Consider the following 18,446-nt stretch of genomic DNA (forward strand, 5'->3'; position numbering starts at 1 on the left):
CGCCGCCGTTGTTGCTGTGCCGCCGCTGTGCGCCCGCCGCGGACCGCCCTTGCACGGGCCTGCACCGTGCTGCTGCGCGCCGCCGCATCTTTGGGGCCGTCCTTGGCGCGAGCGAGTACCGCTCCCCCACCGGCAAGCCGCGCGATGGCGGGAATGCTGCCGGGCAATGCTGAGCTCTGGCCTTGATCGCGTTCAGCTCGAGGGACTACCGGTGGTGCCAACCGGTCTAACCGGTTGTTTTAGACATTTTAGTCGGTTGAAACTGGAAATTGCATAGCAATTCAAGGAAAAATGCTAAATTGCAAAACCAATTTTGTTAACTTCATCTTTTCATGCTCTATATGATAGGACTAGGAAAGATGTTGTTTGACAGCTTTTGCTGTAAAGTTTTGCTTAAACTAAGATAAATGTCTTGTAGAGTGGTCAACTTGGTATTGGATTAGAGTCCTGTGTCTCCTTGAGTTAATCATGCTTATCTGCCCTGGATTGCACCATGAGTCATGCATCTTTCAAGTGCTCCGCTGTTCTTCTAATTCTTGCATGGCACATTTTTCTTATGTATAGACACCGCGAACGAAGCTGTCTACGAGTTAGTCGCCGAGCCGGTCCAGGAGCCACAAGTAGAGGAGCGGCAGGGCGAAGAAGCAGTTGAGCTAGTTCTAGAAGAAGCCGCTAACCCCGCTGACTTGCAAGGTAAGTCTCAAAGCATAACCCTTAATTTAAACACTATGCAATATTGTACTTATTATCTATTGTGCATTTATGTTTCTAGAAATGTATGGAACCTGGTGTGCATGTTTCACCCTAGGTGCCTATGAGTCCTTACTAGTATGCAGGGGTCGTTAGAAATGCTTTACTAATTAGGAACCCGATAGAAGTCAAGTGATTTCCGTTCACTCACAAGACATATGATCTGGTTATCTCTGATAGTTCTGGATAGTACTCACTTGATAAAAATTGGAGACCGGGCGGGGGGTATATTGTTGGTCAGGATATGGTTCGGAAATGTCCCCGTCCGTGTCGATTGAGGACCGTACCGTTGTTGGTAGTGTTAATCAAGTTTGAACAGAGTAGGAGGTAGTTGAAGACGGTAAGCTAAATAAGTGACTTGCAATGATACTTTGAATCGCGACCTGCTAGTCTAGGCGTGGAATGATGGCGGGTATTGGATGGTATGTCACCTTCGGGTTCTCTGGGAGTTCGCCATGAGGGGGCCTTCACCTTGATTTTGGTAGGCATGGTTCAGACGCCGGAGTGATGATGGGAACAATTGCCATATGTGGCCCGACAGGGCTTACATGTGGCGTGTGTGTTAGGTCCACCTTACAAGGTTAAATAGGATCGATTCGCCGTCTCTCTCGGTTAAGAGAACCTTGGTCACTTTGTCGTATCGTAGAGTAATAAAGAGAATGAAGAATCAAAGATGGATAGTTATGTTATGATGCTTAATTAACTGATTCCACCTTGATTGGTTACTTATGTTGAGAATCTAGAGATAAATAGTTGAAACTTGAATAATGGCTAAAATATGGAAAGCAAGGATCAAGTATTAGTCGCTTTTGGCAAAACAATTCTGAAAGCTGACATTACCCAAAAGTGCAAGGCCCTCAACCAGAAGAAGGCAACTCTAGATATCAAAGCTGACGTGTCTGCCAACATGAACCGACTCGACCTCCTGAAGAAAGAACTGGCGGAACTCGAAGAAAAGGTCCGCACCACCAAAGAACTCATCCAGGCCGAGGAAATCTCCATCGCAAACTTCAAACAAGAAACCCAGGAAATAGCCAAGCAGATACAAGCAGAGTTTGCAGAAATTAGCACCTTGAGTCGGCAGATAGTCACAGGCGATGACAAGGATGACGAAGCGATTATAGCACGAGCAGACGCCGTCCGTACTGAAGCCATCCACGCCATAGAAGAATTCCTGAACCAGTAGATAGGCTCAAGAGAGAATTAGTATCGCCTGTTAACTTGAGATTTGTAACTGTCCTTTAAAAACATCTTAAGTCGATGGTCACACATCGGCTGTTCGCTTTTCATATATTTCACTAGCCAACTCAAAGTGTTGGCCTGTCATGATTTTCTTTTCTCCTTTTTCTTTTTTTTTACTGGCCAACTCAACGTGTTGGCCTTTCATGACTCTTTTTTTTAGTGGCCAACTCAACGTGTTGGCCTTTCATGACTCTTTTCTCTTTTTTTTTGCGGCCAACTCAACGTGTTGGCCTATTATACTGCAGCCAGATGGATCTCATCGGCTTTCCGTTACTCGATGATAGGATTCATCACTGATGCTGGCACTATCTGAATTTTGCCAAACCTCTGGCATGCCTGACATCCCTTGTAATATTTGAAACAATCTTCAAGCATAGTGGGCCAGTAATAACCCGATCGCCTAATTAGCCATTTCATCTTATGAGCCGATTGGTGCGTACCGCAGACTCCTTCATGAACTTCGTGCAAGAGCCGATTTGACTCTGAAGGCCCCAAACATTTGAGCAGCAGTCCTTCCAAGGTTCTGTAGAACATGTCATCCCCTATCAGAATATACTTCATGGCCTTGAGTCTTATCCTTCTGGGTGCCCCCCGAGCCGAATTCTTCAAGTAATTGAAGATATCGGCTCTCCAGTCTCCAAGTTCCAGAAACTGAACCTGTACATCGACTCCATCGGCTGCTTCCCTGTACCCGAAAGCCATCTGTGCCAAATCATTGGCTTCATTGTTCAGAGTCCTGCGTATCCAGTGGAAATTGATATACCTAAATTGTGACATCAACTCACGGCATTGCATCCATATTGGTAAAAGAGCCTCGCTCTCACATCTATATTCCTCCGTGAGCTGAGAAATCACCAACTTTGAATCCCCAAAAATTTCCACCGCTTCTGCTCCAGCTTCAAGGAGCAGTTCCATCCCTTTGCGAACGACTTCATATTCTACCAAATTATTGGTGCATGGGGAAGTCATTCTGATGGAAAAGGAATAAGTCGCCCCACGAGGCGAGACCAATAGAATTCCCACGCCGCACCCATCATCACAAGCCGATCCATCAAAGAACATAGCCCAGGCTCGAATAAATATCGCAGCAATATCAGTGCTGATCCTGTCCACAACAAGATCCGCCAGTGCTTGTCCCTTGACTGCTTTTGCAGGCTGATATCGGATATCAAACTCTGATAATGCAAACATCCATTTTCCAAGTCGGCCTTTCAAGACAGGAGCCGACAGCATGTGCTTTATGACATCCGATTTGCATATAACAATTGTTTCCGCCGAGAGCAAAATATGACGAAGCTTTGTACATGTAAAGTATAAGCAAAGGCAAAGCTTCTCGATTTCAGGGTACCTGGTCTCGGCATCTAACATGCGTCTGCTGAGGTAGAAAACCACCCTCTTCTGGCCATCATGCTTCTGAACCAACACCGAAGCAATAGAAGTGTCACCCACAGATAGGTACACATAAAACGGCCTATCATGCTGAGGGGGAACCAATACTGGAGGCTTTGACAAATATTCCTTGATTTCATCGAAAGCTTGTTGCTGTTCTGCCCCCCAACGAAACTCATCATCGGATTTGATCTTCACTAAACCCATAAACGGCTCAATGCGTCCAGACAGATTAGAAATAAACCACCTGACAAAGTTAATTTTACCGATGAGTTTATGTAACTCTTTCTTCGTAGTAGGTGGTTTCATCGTCCTCACAGCTTCTTGACTCTTCAGGCCGATCTCGATTCCCCGTTCATGCACCAGGAATCCCAGAAATTGACCAGCCGATACACCGAAGGCACACTTCTTTGGGTTCATTTTGAGCCCAAACCTTCGAGTCCGTTCTAAAACTTGGCGCAGATCTTCTAGATGCCCCCCAGCCGATTTGGACTTGACCACAACATCATTAATGTAGATTTCTACCAATCTGCCGATAAGATCATGGAAAATGTAATTCATGGCACGTTGGTACGTTGCACCGGCGTTCTTCAGTCCAAAGGTCATAACCAAATACTCGAACAAGCCAACTGCGCCTGGTACTCTGAACGTGGTCTTGTTCACGTCTTCCGGGGCCATGAAGATCTGGTTGTAACCGGCATTACCATCCATGAAACTCATCATTTTGTGGCCAGCAGCGGCGTTGATCAATGTCTCTGCAACAGGCATCGGGTATTCATCCTTCGGAGTTGCTCTGTTGAGATCTCTAAAATCGACGCAGACACGCCATCGGCCATCTTTCTTTTGCACCGGCACCACACTGGAGATCCATTCTGCATACCGGCACGGCCTGATGAACCCAGCATCCAACATCTTTTCTATTTCTTTCTTGACTTCCTCTAGCACTTCGGCCTTCATCTGGCGTGCTGGTTGCTGAAACGGCCGAAACCCCTTCTTGAGAGGGAGCCGATGCTCGATGATGCTTCTATCCAGACCGGGCATTTCAGTGTAGTCCTATGCAAAACAGTCCCGGTACTCTTTCAGTAATGCAATCATCTCCTCACGCAAGACCGGATCCAACTTCTTGCTGATAAATGTCGGCCGTGGCTTATCCCCATGACCGATATCAATTTCTTCCAAATCATCAGCCGACGTGAACCCGTATCCTAATTTACCGTCGTCTGAAAAACCAGCTGCGAACGCAGGCGAGTCTCCGTTGTCTACAAGATCAGCGGCAAACACAGGGAGATGACAAGAAAAATTGTTTGGCCAACCGCGCGGGCTGGCCGCTTCTAAACTTCTATTATCACTTAGAGCCAAATAATCAACGAGTGGCCAACTGCCAGAGCAGGCCATCATGTGTACACGATGTAACAATTCCGACCACAAACAGAATTTTTCTATTTTTTGGGGCCGATCGCCGGGACCGGCCTCTCTATTAGCTTGCCAGGATGTATCTACTCTGTGAGGCCAGTGGATAATACCAGCCTCAGTCCGTTTTTTGTCGCCTCGATCCGATCACAGTCTTCCAGAGCGATCCCTGAGATTGGCTCTTGTCCTTCCGCATCCCAGGCGTTCATATCTGCGACGAAGACCTCGCTGGAATCGTCTGCAGGGACCACTTCTACTTCATCGCCATCCCATTGGACGAGGTACTGATGCATTGTAGAGGGAATACAACAGTTAGCATGAATCCAGTCCCTTCCAAGCAGCACTGTGTATGTACTCTTGCTGTTAACGATGAAGAACGATGTCGGTACGGTCTTGCGTCCCACTGTCAGTTCCACGTTAAGAACCCCCATCGCCTCTGATGGCTGTCCATTGAAGACATTAAGCATCACATTGGTCTTGATCAGATCGGCAGAAGAACGACCCAATCGGCGCAGCACAGAGTACGGCATCAAGTTGACTGCAGCGCCAGTGTCGACCAACATCCTGTTCACAGGCTTTCCGTTGATGAGGCCCTTGAGATACAACCCCTTCAGGTGCTTGTAGCTTTTCTCCTTGGGCTTTTCAAAGATGATTGGCCGCGGGCCGAGATCCAGCTGCGCGATAGCCAATTCTTCCGGTTGGGGTGCTCGAAACTCCGATGGGAGCACGAACACCATGTTTACGTCAGCCGATGGCTTCTCATCGGCTTTTTTCTGCCTGGGGCGCCACTCTTTTCTTGGAGGGCGCTCTTCCTCCCTTCTCGGTCGCCTGTCCTGCTCCGCGAGATCCAGACGTGCTTTCCTCAGCATGTCAAGATACTTTGCTTCAGCCTCTTCCAGATTGCGCAAGCGCTGTACTCTGCGCTTCTGCGAGCGATTGAGCCCATCAGGACACCACCGCGGGCGATGGTACCTGTCTTCTTGTTCTTCTTGCTCGGAATCGCCCTTGGTTGGCCTCTTCATATGGTCATCATGATGTGCTCCAGGACCTAAGCGCCGGAACACTGATGTCTTGTGTTGCTGGTGTCCTCGAGGCCTGCACTCCAAGCAATCATCTATAGTAGGTAATCGGCTCATGCCGGAATTCCAACAGTACCTGAAGAACGGGCAATGCCAGTGGTCGCGTATAGCCTGGCGCCTCCCCAATGTCCTTCCTGAGCGATGCTCGTACTCATCTTCTTCCGATTCATATCGGCGTCACAATTGGTACTGGTACTGGTATTTTTCCAGAAGCCGATTAGAAGCTGGAAGCTGATTGCGAATGTGCCGCACCTGCTCTTCAGTCACGTGCCGCTGCTCCAGCTCACGTTCATCTTGCGGCCGTTTGCCCGAAGCGGCCTCTCTCCCCTGCCTATCATGGCAGCGCATGGGTCCCACCATGTTGATCTGGAATGTCAAGTCCTGGCCCTTGGATCCGAAAGCCGACAGCTCCACCACATTAGCTTGCCGGGAGGGGTTGATGTCAACCTTCATCGTGTGTTGAGCCAGGATTAATCGGCCTTGCTCGATAGCCGATTGTATCTGTCGACGTAGCTCCTTGCACTCACCCGTGGAATGAGTGAACGAGTGGTGCCATTTGCAGTACCGTCTCCCCTGCAGCTCTTGGGCCGTTGGCAACTTATGATTCTCTGGGAGCTTCAGCTATTTTTCTTTGAGGAGTAGATCAAATATCTGCTCCGCCTTGGTCACGTCGAAGTCGAAGTCCTTCACAAGTCCCTGCTGTTTGACCCACTTGCACGGGACAGGGTTTGCCCCCCGAGTCCACTCTGCCACGGCTACTTCTTGCTCCTCGCCAGAGTCGTCAGATTCTTCAGCTTGTGCTATGTTTACATGGCGCTTGAACTTGTCCTGGTACAGCTCAGGGTGGTAATGCTCGTATGCTGTAAGCTTCTGCACCAGGTGCGCCAGAGACGTGAACTCCAACTGAAAAGCCGCATCCTTGATCGGCTTAGCAAGTCCCAGGACGGCCAGATCGACTGCCTCCTTCTCTGTGATGCGCGACGAGTAGCATCGGTTCTTGACCTCTCTGAAGCGCTGTATGTACTCCGACACGGTCTCTCCTCGCTTTTGCCTGACCTGGGCGAGGTCGGCAATCCCGGCCTCAGCAGCCTCCGAATGGTACTGGGTATGGAACTGATCTTCAAGCTGCCTACAAGTCCGAATTGAATCTGGAGCCAGCGATGCATCCCATCCGAAAGCTGGGCCTGTCAGGGATTGGCCGAAGAACCGGACCCTTAACGGATCCGACACTGAAATCATCCCAAGCTGCGTTAAGTATCGGCTCACATGCTCGATGGAGCTGGCTCCCTCTGACCCGTTGAACTTGGTGAACTCAGGAAGCTGATACTTAGGTGGCAGTGGGATCAAGTCATAGTCGCTTGGATACGGCTTGGAATAGCCGATTGCTTTCCTCTTGGGCAGGATGCCGAACTGGTCTCTCAGTATTGCACTGACCTGCTCCACACTAAGAACTCCTGGGGCCGATGGCTCAGCACTCGGCCCAGTAGCGTACTTTGCCAGCCATGCTTGTTTCTCTGCGTCTACTCCAGAAGCTCCTGGGTTCGCCATCTGCACCGAGCGTGCTGGACTGACACTGTCAGGGATGTAAGCGCACGTGTAACCGTGCGGGATCTCTTTGGGTGGCTCGGTGAGGAACTGGCCTTCTCCAGGATCACCGCCGATCTTGTGGACGACGTAGATCGGCGAGCTCTGTGGTCTGGGAGCTGCAAATGAGAATGGCAGTTGCGGCCTAAAATGCAGTGCAGCTTCCTCTGAGTGACTCCCCAGGGTTGGCCCCGATGGAGAGTACTGGTTCTTGATTATCTCCTGGATGACGCGGTGAGCCATGCGCTCAAGCTCGTTCATCAGGCTCTGAGAATGCCGATGAAGCGAATGGGCCACCATGTAGTTCATCTCCTGACGCAGGGCTCTGGTGCGCTCTTCAAATGGTACAGACAGATCTACATTGTCAAGAACGCCTTCTGGTGAGAACCCCTTCCACCTGATGCCATGGTTACGAGTCTTCTCGAAAGAGCCGATGAGGTCGGCTTCCAGCAGAGCTTTGATCTCGTCATACTTCTTCTTGTGTTCAGGAGGAAGTTCTTCATATGTGACTGGCTTGGGAGCAGGTTCTTGATCTTGAGCTCCGGTCATTGTTGCAGTGGACGTTGTTGCCGAGAAGAGTGGTCCCACCAGGCGTGCCAGAATGTGTTGTCAGCCGAAACCCACCGGCGAGCAGCGACGGGAAACACGAAGAGCCGAGAGGTTGCTGGGGCACTGGCAGGCACTGCTCCCTCGTCGACGGCCCGCAATTCCGTCACGCGCCCGGAGGTTTTGTGGAAAACCGGGCGTGCCACCTGACCTATACCCGATCAGGAGGGTGCAAACGTGCTCCGAACAGTTTCCTGCATACAAAGACACGTGTAAACGTAAGTCCGAGCCGTGGTCGGCTCCCCGAGACGACTCTTGCATCGGCTTTAAAGAGCCGATCGAGTCCCGGTGTCAGATTGGATCTATAACCATCCAAATTTCAATGAAATAAGCAAATAACTGTAAAGCTGCTTCAATTAAATCTAACTAATCTAATCCACGATGGTAAAAGCTTCACTGCTAGATCGGAACATCCTACACGTGACTAGGCCTAATAAATGTAACAGATAACTAAACCACAACCCAAAACAGAGACCTAAGAACTAGCAAGAGCCGATTCCCGGAACAATCCCTATCAAGGCTAAGATAAAGCATCTACTACGCCACCGGATCATCCAATCCGTTTGCAAGGCCTAACCCAGCAGATATTACGCAAACTCTTAAGATAAGAGCAAACCAGAACAGATCAGATCTATTAAACTTAAAAAAAGCAGGGTGTTGCCTCTGTGCGACTAATTCTATGCGATAAGAACTAGCATGAGCTTGAAACGTAACAGCACAGAGACAACATGATATTCGCAGATGATAAGTGATAAAGCACAACAGATCTACTAAAAGCCATGCTACGAACATCAGGATAACTAGCATTACTCGCCATCAAAAATGCTTCAGTACGAGTAATACCAAGGTAAAAGCAAGAACTACGCTGCCCTGATCGCAAGAAGCGATCAGGGCAGCATGGCACTTACTTGGATGAAAACCCTAGGATTAGGGGTGGCGATGCGCCGAGAGTTGTTGTTTGCGAGTCGTGATGACGCTCTCTTTACGAATAGCAAAGGATACATATTTATAGTCCGGAGACTTGGGAAACAATCTAAACTAACCTTGTCCCGATTGGACTCTATTTCTAAACTTAAACTAAATCTAAGGATGCACGACCAATATGGCCCATATGCTCACGCAGGAGCCGATTTGCAAGCCTTCCTCAATCTTCTGCTTTAAGCCCATCTTGCTTTCGGCCCATAAATTAACCCTGTTAATTTATGGCGATAACACTTACATAGACCATACACTGACGAGGTACTTGTCTAGGGCGTCTTGATGGAATAGAAACCAAAAATGGTCAAAATCAATCCAAATGTCATCCATTCCCCGATAGAAATGGGTATGTTTAATTCGAGCAGCTAGCATTATATACCCCTCTGTACATGCTTTCAGTACCACTGATGTAACTCACGCATTCTTGTTGGTAAGGTGTCAATCAACTCTGGCCACATCAGAGGTTCCCCCAGTACAAATGGCTTTCTTCCTGCCCCTTGGTGAACCGGGATTTTTTCCTGACCTAGGAGCTGAGCTTTTGTGAGGTTCGTTTCCTTGACAAACTCAGCAGTAGCTTCATCCTCTTTTGAAAGCACTACTAGAGGGGGTATGCTTTGTTTGGGTTGTTCGCCGAGCTAGGGGACTTGGTTCTACCTCTGATTACTCTTCTTCTCCCATGATTTTGTAATCGAGCGGTCGTAGTCCGACATCAGTGGAGGCTTTGGTTGGCACATCATGGATAGATAGAATTTCTTCGCTGCCGGATCTATTGGTTCCTTTGGCGGAGGCTTCTTTGGCTTCAACTGCTTGCGCACATCTTCTTGCACCTAAGCATCCAATTCCTCTGGAATCATTTCGTAACCTGACTTCTCTGGCGCGGGCTTCTCTTTCTTTTTTCGTTCTTGGGTCTTCTTATATCTTGGAGGTGGCGGTCGCGGCACACAAGCAAATTTCTTCTTCTTTGCGGGACGAGGAGATGGCGGAGGCGGACTAACACTAGGCTCCCCGGAAGCGGCCGGTGACGGCGATGGACTAACGCTGGGGTCCTGGGCTGCGGGCGGTGACGGTGGATCCACACTGGACCTCGGAGACCCTTGAACAGCTGGCGGTGACCTCGGAGACGGGCTAGGATCCCTTCCTGAAATTTTTATGTACTGTTTTTTCCAACAGATCCAAGTGTGGAGGGCTTGTCCTAGTTCCTCTTCTCCATTACCTCCAGGGATCTCGAGGTCGAGGTCTTCCCATCCTTTCTCGACATGGTCAACCATGACTCTAGCATATCCTTCTGGAATCATCATGCCATGGATTGTCCCGACTTGAACAGGGACTTCAGCAACCCCGTGAGTGACTACTTTCAGTTTTTTCCTTAGTGGAAATAGAAGCTCATAGGGGGTCCTCACGGCGATGTCGTCCACGGGGTAATGTTCCGCAACCGTTTCCTCTCGATCTGCGGCTGGGTGTTCTGTTGAAGCGACGCTGCTATGACGCTGCGAGCCGACGGGGCTAGTCTCCAGCTGAGCCGTTGATCTAGCTTCTAGTGGCTGCTGTTGGCTAGCTATAAGTGCACCTTCGATGGAAGCAACCCGTTCTTCTAGGGCACGCACATTCTCTGCTACTTCAGCCTTTCTTCTCTGTCGGCTTTGATACGTCTCTATGTCGCCACTGAAGCCATGCTTCCATGGAACTACGCCCATGCCTTGCACACGTCCTGTGTGTTCCGGTGTGCCAAGAGCGTACGTCAGCTCGTCTGCCGCTTCCCTTATGGCATCGCTAGTGACGAACGACCCATCTTCCATATTCAATGAGCCTCCATGAGCGTAGAAGTAATGTTTTGCTCGCAACGGCCAGTTGAAAGTCGCCGGTACGATTCCTCTGGAAACGAGATCATCTTCCATCTTCTGCCATTTCAGAATCGCCGACGCATATCCTCCTTGCCCAAGATGATGGAAGTTCTTCTTTTTGCTCGCATTCTCCCTGGCTTGGGTTATCTTCTTCTCGCTATCCTCGGACGACTTGTACTGCACGAATGCCTCCCAATAAGGACGTTGATTCTTGAAGTTTTTCTCGAAGTCCGGCGTGAGTCCCTTTTTAACATAATCTTTGTTCAAATTTTTCTTGATGGTCTGAAAAGCAATATCCATCTTCTTCATGACTCAATCCTTAAACAACTATTCTTTGTCCTCCGGAAAGGTGAAGTGTCGTTTGACATCTGCCCATAACATTTCTTTCTCGGTCTCGGGAATGACGTCAACATCGATATCTATGGCTTTACTTTTCTTCCATAGCTTGAAGCTAATGGGAATGTGGTCCCTGACATAACATCCACATTGATTCACACCCGTCGTCTTCACACCCTTCGGAGACTTTGGTTCACCGTCAGGATGCAATGAAGTGATAATAGTGTGCCCCTCCATGATTTTCTTCGACCCTCGTTTCTGTTTTGGTTTCCTAGTCGATCCGGATGCCTAAAAAATATGTATTTAGTATGCATTATACTTACATACATAATTAATGCGTATGTTTATATATATAAGCATGAATTGTATATACCTCTGCGCTATCATCTTGCATAGTCGTTTGTTCTGTCTGGTTATCATCGCCATCGCCAGTATCATTAAGGTATTGGCTGCCATCGTCCTCGGCAGCATCCTCTTCGTTGTGGTGCGTGCCCGTACCAATTATGTCTGCAAGAAAGGCCTCGTCGTCATCACAGTGAAAGGGTTCTATTTCGTTTCCTATGTGAATCAACATATGTTTGATATGCAATTTTGTACTAATTGACAATGTATAAAAAATTTACAAGTGCACCTTCAATAAAGCCATACAACGCATACAAGATCAAAATTTCTAAAATTTACATCATATACATCTTATATAAAATGTGCCCTGGAATTTTATAAAATGTGCCCTAAATTTTCTAAGATTTTCTACTAATACACAATTCAACCTAAGCAATATAACTTCAATAAAGCTGTAAAGACATGAAGATTTTTGTACAATATACCTAAGCAATAAATTTCCATACATTTTCCATAATTTTCCATAATTTCTCTACATTTTCCATACATTTTTCATAATTTTCCATACATTTTCCGTAATTTTCAATACATTTTCCAAAATTTTCCATAATCTCTCCACATTTTCCATAATTTTCCATAATTCCTCTACATTTTCTATAATTTTCCATACATTTTCTACAAATTTCAACAAATTTAGTACAATTTGCATAAATATCTATAATTTTCTACGAATTTTCTAAAATTTCTACAATTTCCATTATTGCGTATCAATTCCTAATATTTTCCTACTATTTTTATTATTTCTACGTATATATCTACCAAATTTTTACAAATATCAACAAATTTTCTACAAATTTACTATAATTTGAAAAAATATCTATAATTTCCACTATTTACTTCATTTGTATAAATATCTACAAATGTTCGACAAATTTACTATAATTTTTTACATGAAAAATATTGTAACCGTTCGTACTATTTTCTGTAAATTTTTACTAATGTTCACAAATTTTCACAAATGTTCGATGCAATTCATCATTTTCTATAAATGTTCACAAATTTGTACAAAAGTTCACAAATTTCGTCGATTTTAACAAATATTCACAAAGTTCATCAATTTTCTGCAAATTTCTAACAATTAAATAGCTTTGCTGATGTCAAACAAATATTCACAAAGTTCAATTGTGTTTTCTGTGCAAACTATTATATAAATGCATAAAAAATTTAAATCTCAGTTATTTCATACATGTTAATTAAACAGTTAATTAAATAGATTTTCTATTTTTTTGGGTGTTTTATCATATATGTGCATGCACTTAATTAAATAGATTTTCTGTTTTAATTATGTTTATCACATTGAGTATGCACTTAATTAATTTATCATATTGAGTCTAAATTTTTTTATATCTGTTTCAAAATGTGTTTTCTGTGCAAACTATTATATAAATGCATAAAAATTAAAATATAAGTTATTTCATACACCATATATTACATCAATCACTTGGTTACATGAACATGAAAGTATAACATAATGATTACACATTATTGTTTAATGGAACGTTGACAACCTTTCTTTTTACGAATGTCCCTTGATCATGATCGAGGCGTAAGTAAGGAGCGTCCTCTTTGGACAACAGGATGCTAGGGTCAACATCGACAGAGAATGGAGGATGGTTGTAAAACTGATCAAAGTCTTCTGACTTGTCCGAAATGTCTTCAACTCCAATGATTTTTCTTTTTCCTGGAAGAACTATGTGGCGTTTTGGCTCGTCGTCGCACTTGCCTTGATTTTTCTTAGGTTTGCTTACCATGTCCTTCACATAGAAAACCTGCATCACATCCTTGGCGAGGACGAATGATTCGTCTTTATATCCAATCTTTTTGAAGTCCACTATTGTCATTCCATACCGGTCTATCGTTACACCGCCACCTGCTCGGTTCACCCATTGGCATCGAAACAAAGGAATCTTCAAGGGGCCATAGTCAAGCTCCCATATTTCCTCTATGACACCAAAGTAGCTGTCCTTATTTCCATTATGGCCTACTGCATCAATACGCACACCACTATTTTGGTTCGTGCTCTTTTCATCTTGGGCTCTTGTGTAAAATGTATATCCATTGATCTCGTATCCTTGGTATTGCATGATTGTGGCCGATGGTCCCCTAGCAAGCCATTGTAGTTGTACAACAATCGTGCTGTCACCTATGAGTTTTCTTCTCAGCCAAACCGCAAAGCTATCTATGTGATGACGTGTAATCCATGCCTCAGACTTCCCTATGTTTTCATATCGGACAATATTGATGTGCTCATCCATACATGGGGCCACGAGGGATGAATTCTGTAGAACGGTGAAATTTGCTTTGCGGATTTCACTTTCAGGGATGTGCATATTAGATTTCTTACCTAGTGTGCCCTTTCCTTCCAATCGCCCATCATAGCGTGACATGGGGACCCCAATCGGACTAAGTTCATCAATGAAATCAACACAAAACTCAATGACCTCCTCTGTTCCATAGCCCTTGGCGATACATTCTTCTGGCCGAGAATGATTCCGAACGTACTTCTTTAAGACTGCCATGTATCTCTCGAAAGGGAACATATTGTGTAGGAATACAGGGTCTAAAATGTTTATCTCTTTCACAATGTGAACCAGGAGGTGGGTCATAATATTAAAGACGAAGGTGGAAAGACCATCTCAAAACTGACAAGACATTGGACTACATCATTCTGTAGCCTTGTGAGCTTATTTGGATCGATTGCCTTCTGCGAAATTTCATTAAGAAAGGCACATAGCTTCACCAATGCTAATCTTACATTTTCTGGTAGAATACCCCTCAACGCGACTGGAAGCAATTGGGTCATCAAAACATGGCAATCATGAGACTTTAGGTTTGTGAACTTTTTCTCTTTCATATTAATTCTTCCCTTCATATTCGAGGAGTAACCGGACGGTACCTTCATACTGTTCAAGCAATCAAACATGCTTTCCTTCTCCTCTTTGCTGAGAGTGTAGATAGCAGGACGTAAGTAGTGCTGTCCATTTTCTCTCTTCTCAGGATGTAGGGCTTCTTGTTGTTTTGTTTCTTTCAAATCACGTCTTGCTTCTAGTGTATCTTTTGACTGCTCATATGTACCAAGGAATCCTAGCAGGTTCACGCAAAGATTCTTCGTCAAGTGCATCAGATCGATTGCATTGCGGACCTCCAGGACATCCCAATATGGGAGCTCCCATAGTATGGACTTCTTCTTCCACATTGGGGCATGGCCGTTTTCATCATTCGGAACTTGTTTGCTTCCACGGCCCTTTCCAAACACGACATGGACATCCTTCACCGTCGAGAAAACACGCTTCCCGTATCGGAATATAGGCTTAGCACGAGTTTCTAGTTCCCCTTTGAAATGTTTTCCTTTTCTTCTTAAGGGGTGGTTGAGGGGAAGGAATCGACGATGACCCATGTACACGACCTTCCTACATTTTTTTAGATACAAGCTGTCGGTTTCTTCTAGACAATGAGTGCATGCCTGGTATCCCTTATTCGACTGTCCGGACAGATTGTTAAGTGCAGGCCAATCATTGATGGTAACAAAAAACAATGCTCGTAGGTCAAAATTCTCATGTTTGTACTCGTCCCAAACACGTACATATTCCTCCTTCCACAGCAGCAAAAGTTCATCAACCAACGGTCTTAGGTACACGTCAATATCATTGCCCGGTTGTTTTGGGCCTTGGATAAGCACCGGCATCATCATGTACTTCTGCTTCATGCATAGCCAAGAAGAAAGATTGAACATACAGAGGGTCACAGGTCATATACTGTGACTACTGCCCCACTCACCGAATGGATTCATTCCGTCCGTACTTAAACCGAACCTTATGTTCCTTGGGTCGTTATCAAAATCTGGGAAATCTCTATCCACGTTTTTCCACTGGGACCCATCCGTAGGGTGTCTCAGCATCCGATCTTGCTTACGCTCTTCTTTTTGCCACCGCATCAATTTAGCATTGGATTTATTTCTGAAAAAGTGCTTCAAACGTGGTATTACTGGGAAATACCATATCACCTTAGCGGGAACTTTTTTTCTTGACGGGCTCCCCGTCGATCTCACCAGGATCATTTTGCCTAATCTTGTACCGTTTTGCATCACAGACAGGACAAGCATCCAGTTTCTCATATTCTTCGCCTCGATAGAGAACACAATCGTTAGGACATGCGTGAATTTTTTGTACCTCCAATCCATGAGGGAAAACAACCTCCTTTGCTTCGTATGTTGTAGAGGGCAGTTCATTTCCCTCTGGAAGCATGTTCTTTACAATTCCAAGTAGCTCCTCAAATCCCTTATCGGTGACACCATTAGCTGCCTTCTACTGCAACATTTCAAGTGTGGTACCCAACTTTTTAAGCCCCTGCTTGCAATCTGGATACAATAATTTTTTGTGATCCTCTAACATCTTCTCAAACTTCTTTGACTCCTTTAAAGTTTCACAGTCTCTTTGTGAATCCACTAGAACCTGACCTAATTCATCAGGTGGTTGGTCTTCTGCTGCATTTTCTCTAGCCTCGTCCATTTCTTCAGCATCGTCCATGGGTTCATCTTCAAAGGCTCCCGCTTCATATAGATGAGCCCAGTCTGCAATATTATAATCATCATCTTCTTCACCATCTTGCATCACAACTCCAGGTTCACCGTGCTTAGTCCAAAGAGTATAGTTATCCATGAAACCCTTTTCATAAATGTGGGCGTGTAGAGTGCTCCTCTTAGAGTATTCGTTTTTATTTTGGTAAACGCGGCACGGACAACACATAAAACCTTTCGATGACTTGTGGGCCTCCGCCGCATCGAGAAAAGACTTTAGACTATTAATCCACGCCATGGTGCACCGGTCGCCGTACATCCATTGTCGGTCCATCGATCTACAATTTTGAATTAAGTAACAACATTATTTTACTTGTATTCATATCATTTAAATTGGCACATAACATAATGAAATACAAAAGCCATTTTTGCGAATTTAACATTCAAATATAAAATTAATAGAAGTCCAAATTAATAAATACATGTTGCAAAGGCTTTGTTTCAGCGTCACTTCCTCTAAAACCATCGAGGATTTCATTATTGGGACCAAGACCGTACTCCTTCATCGCGTCCTCATATATACCGCACCGCATCGTGGATATCGATTCTAGCCCCAAATATCAGAGTTTTCACCAAAGGATCAAGGTTAACAACATATTCATGATCCGAAACATACATTTTTTAAACTTCTCGATGGTTTCCATATGAGCTCCAATAAATACATCATTAGAGTGCCAAAATAATGCAACTAAATGCATAACAAATACCAAACGATGCATTCCACAACACATACATAGATTCCACAACACATACACATTTTATTCCACGACACATACATTCCACAACGATCACCCCCACCGGTGCCACTCCCTCCAGCTGCTGAAGCCATATTTTACTGGAAAACACTATTATTTTTTACAACATTATAAATTCTTACAATTACAATAAAATCTAAATAAATTAATTAAAATAAATCACATTAATTTGCAAATTGATTGAAAAAACTCTTACAATTACAATGTAAATATGTACATCATTATATCCTCATATTCGAATTGCACAGGCACTTACAATGAAGTCTGCAATGTAATGAAATTAGAGTTGCTATTGAGGTATTAATCATCATTGTGTGCCATGCTATGTCACAGCTCTCTGTAAGCCCTTATTCTTCGTCGGTCTTGACCTCACCCTATCTACATAATGAAGGGTCTAGAAAGAGCTGTGACAGAGTAGGCACAATGTGATTAATGCCCCAATAGCAACACTACTTCGTTTACATTTCACACTTGCTGGTAAGTGTCTTTGAACTACAATGCAAAATCACATTAATTCTCAATCAAAAAACCTGAATAAATTAATTGAGAGAAATCTCTAATTAATTGAAATAAATCTCTATAACTCCTAATTATTTTGACACCCTTCAGATCCAGGAGAACACTCTTTTCAATATCCAGAAACCATCTAGAAGAAAAAAAAACTTTATTTCGGAAAATGTATATGTCGGTAACCTCGACCCTGCAGTGATGACAATGTCTTTCGGGGGGACACGGTGCGGTACAAGGATGTCACCAATCGGCCAGTCGCAGCACCAACATTTCCGGTTAATAGGAACACAGCACTATAGGCACAGGCAGCGTGCTCGTTGATATGCTCTCAGTGCAACAACGGCCACGCTGACTGCGTCAAATGCTGTCAACGTATCAATCGGAAGTGCTGGTGATGCGACCAGCCGATTCGCGACGTCCATATAGCGCATAGTGTTTCCCCGAAAGGTAGTGTCATCACTATTGGATGGAGATTAACGATGTATACTTGTTTCGAAATAAAGATTTTTTTAGCTTATAGATAGTTTCAATGTGAGCCTGAATAAATACATCACTAGAGTGTCAAAATAATCAATTCATAATAAAAAAATTGATTATAATTCTTTCATTAGTTCATTATAAAAAAAAATAACTATCCACATTATGGTTATATCTACTACAATCACATGTTTTGTCTACACTCATTCTAAAAATTTCTACTATCCACATGCTCATCATAATCTAAAAATAAAAAATGTGCTACGGTAATTTGTAATATATAGAAAATGATTGAAAAATATGTCTATAAATTTTTCATATTCAACCTAGCCAATAAACCTACTCCCACATTCAAGTCATCGGTTCTATATATCTCAAATCATTGCATAAATCAAAGAAATCATACTCATCCTCACTATTTCTAAAAGTCACAAATTTCTCTAACTATAGAGCATAAAACGAAGAATAAAGACTATCAATGAAGAGAGGATGAAGTTGCAAACCTTTGGCG

The sequence above is a fragment of the Panicum virgatum genome, chromosome 8K (assembly GCF_016808335.1).
Source record: "Panicum virgatum strain AP13 chromosome 8K, P.virgatum_v5, whole genome shotgun sequence".
Taxonomy (NCBI): domain Eukaryota; kingdom Viridiplantae; phylum Streptophyta; class Magnoliopsida; order Poales; family Poaceae; genus Panicum; species Panicum virgatum.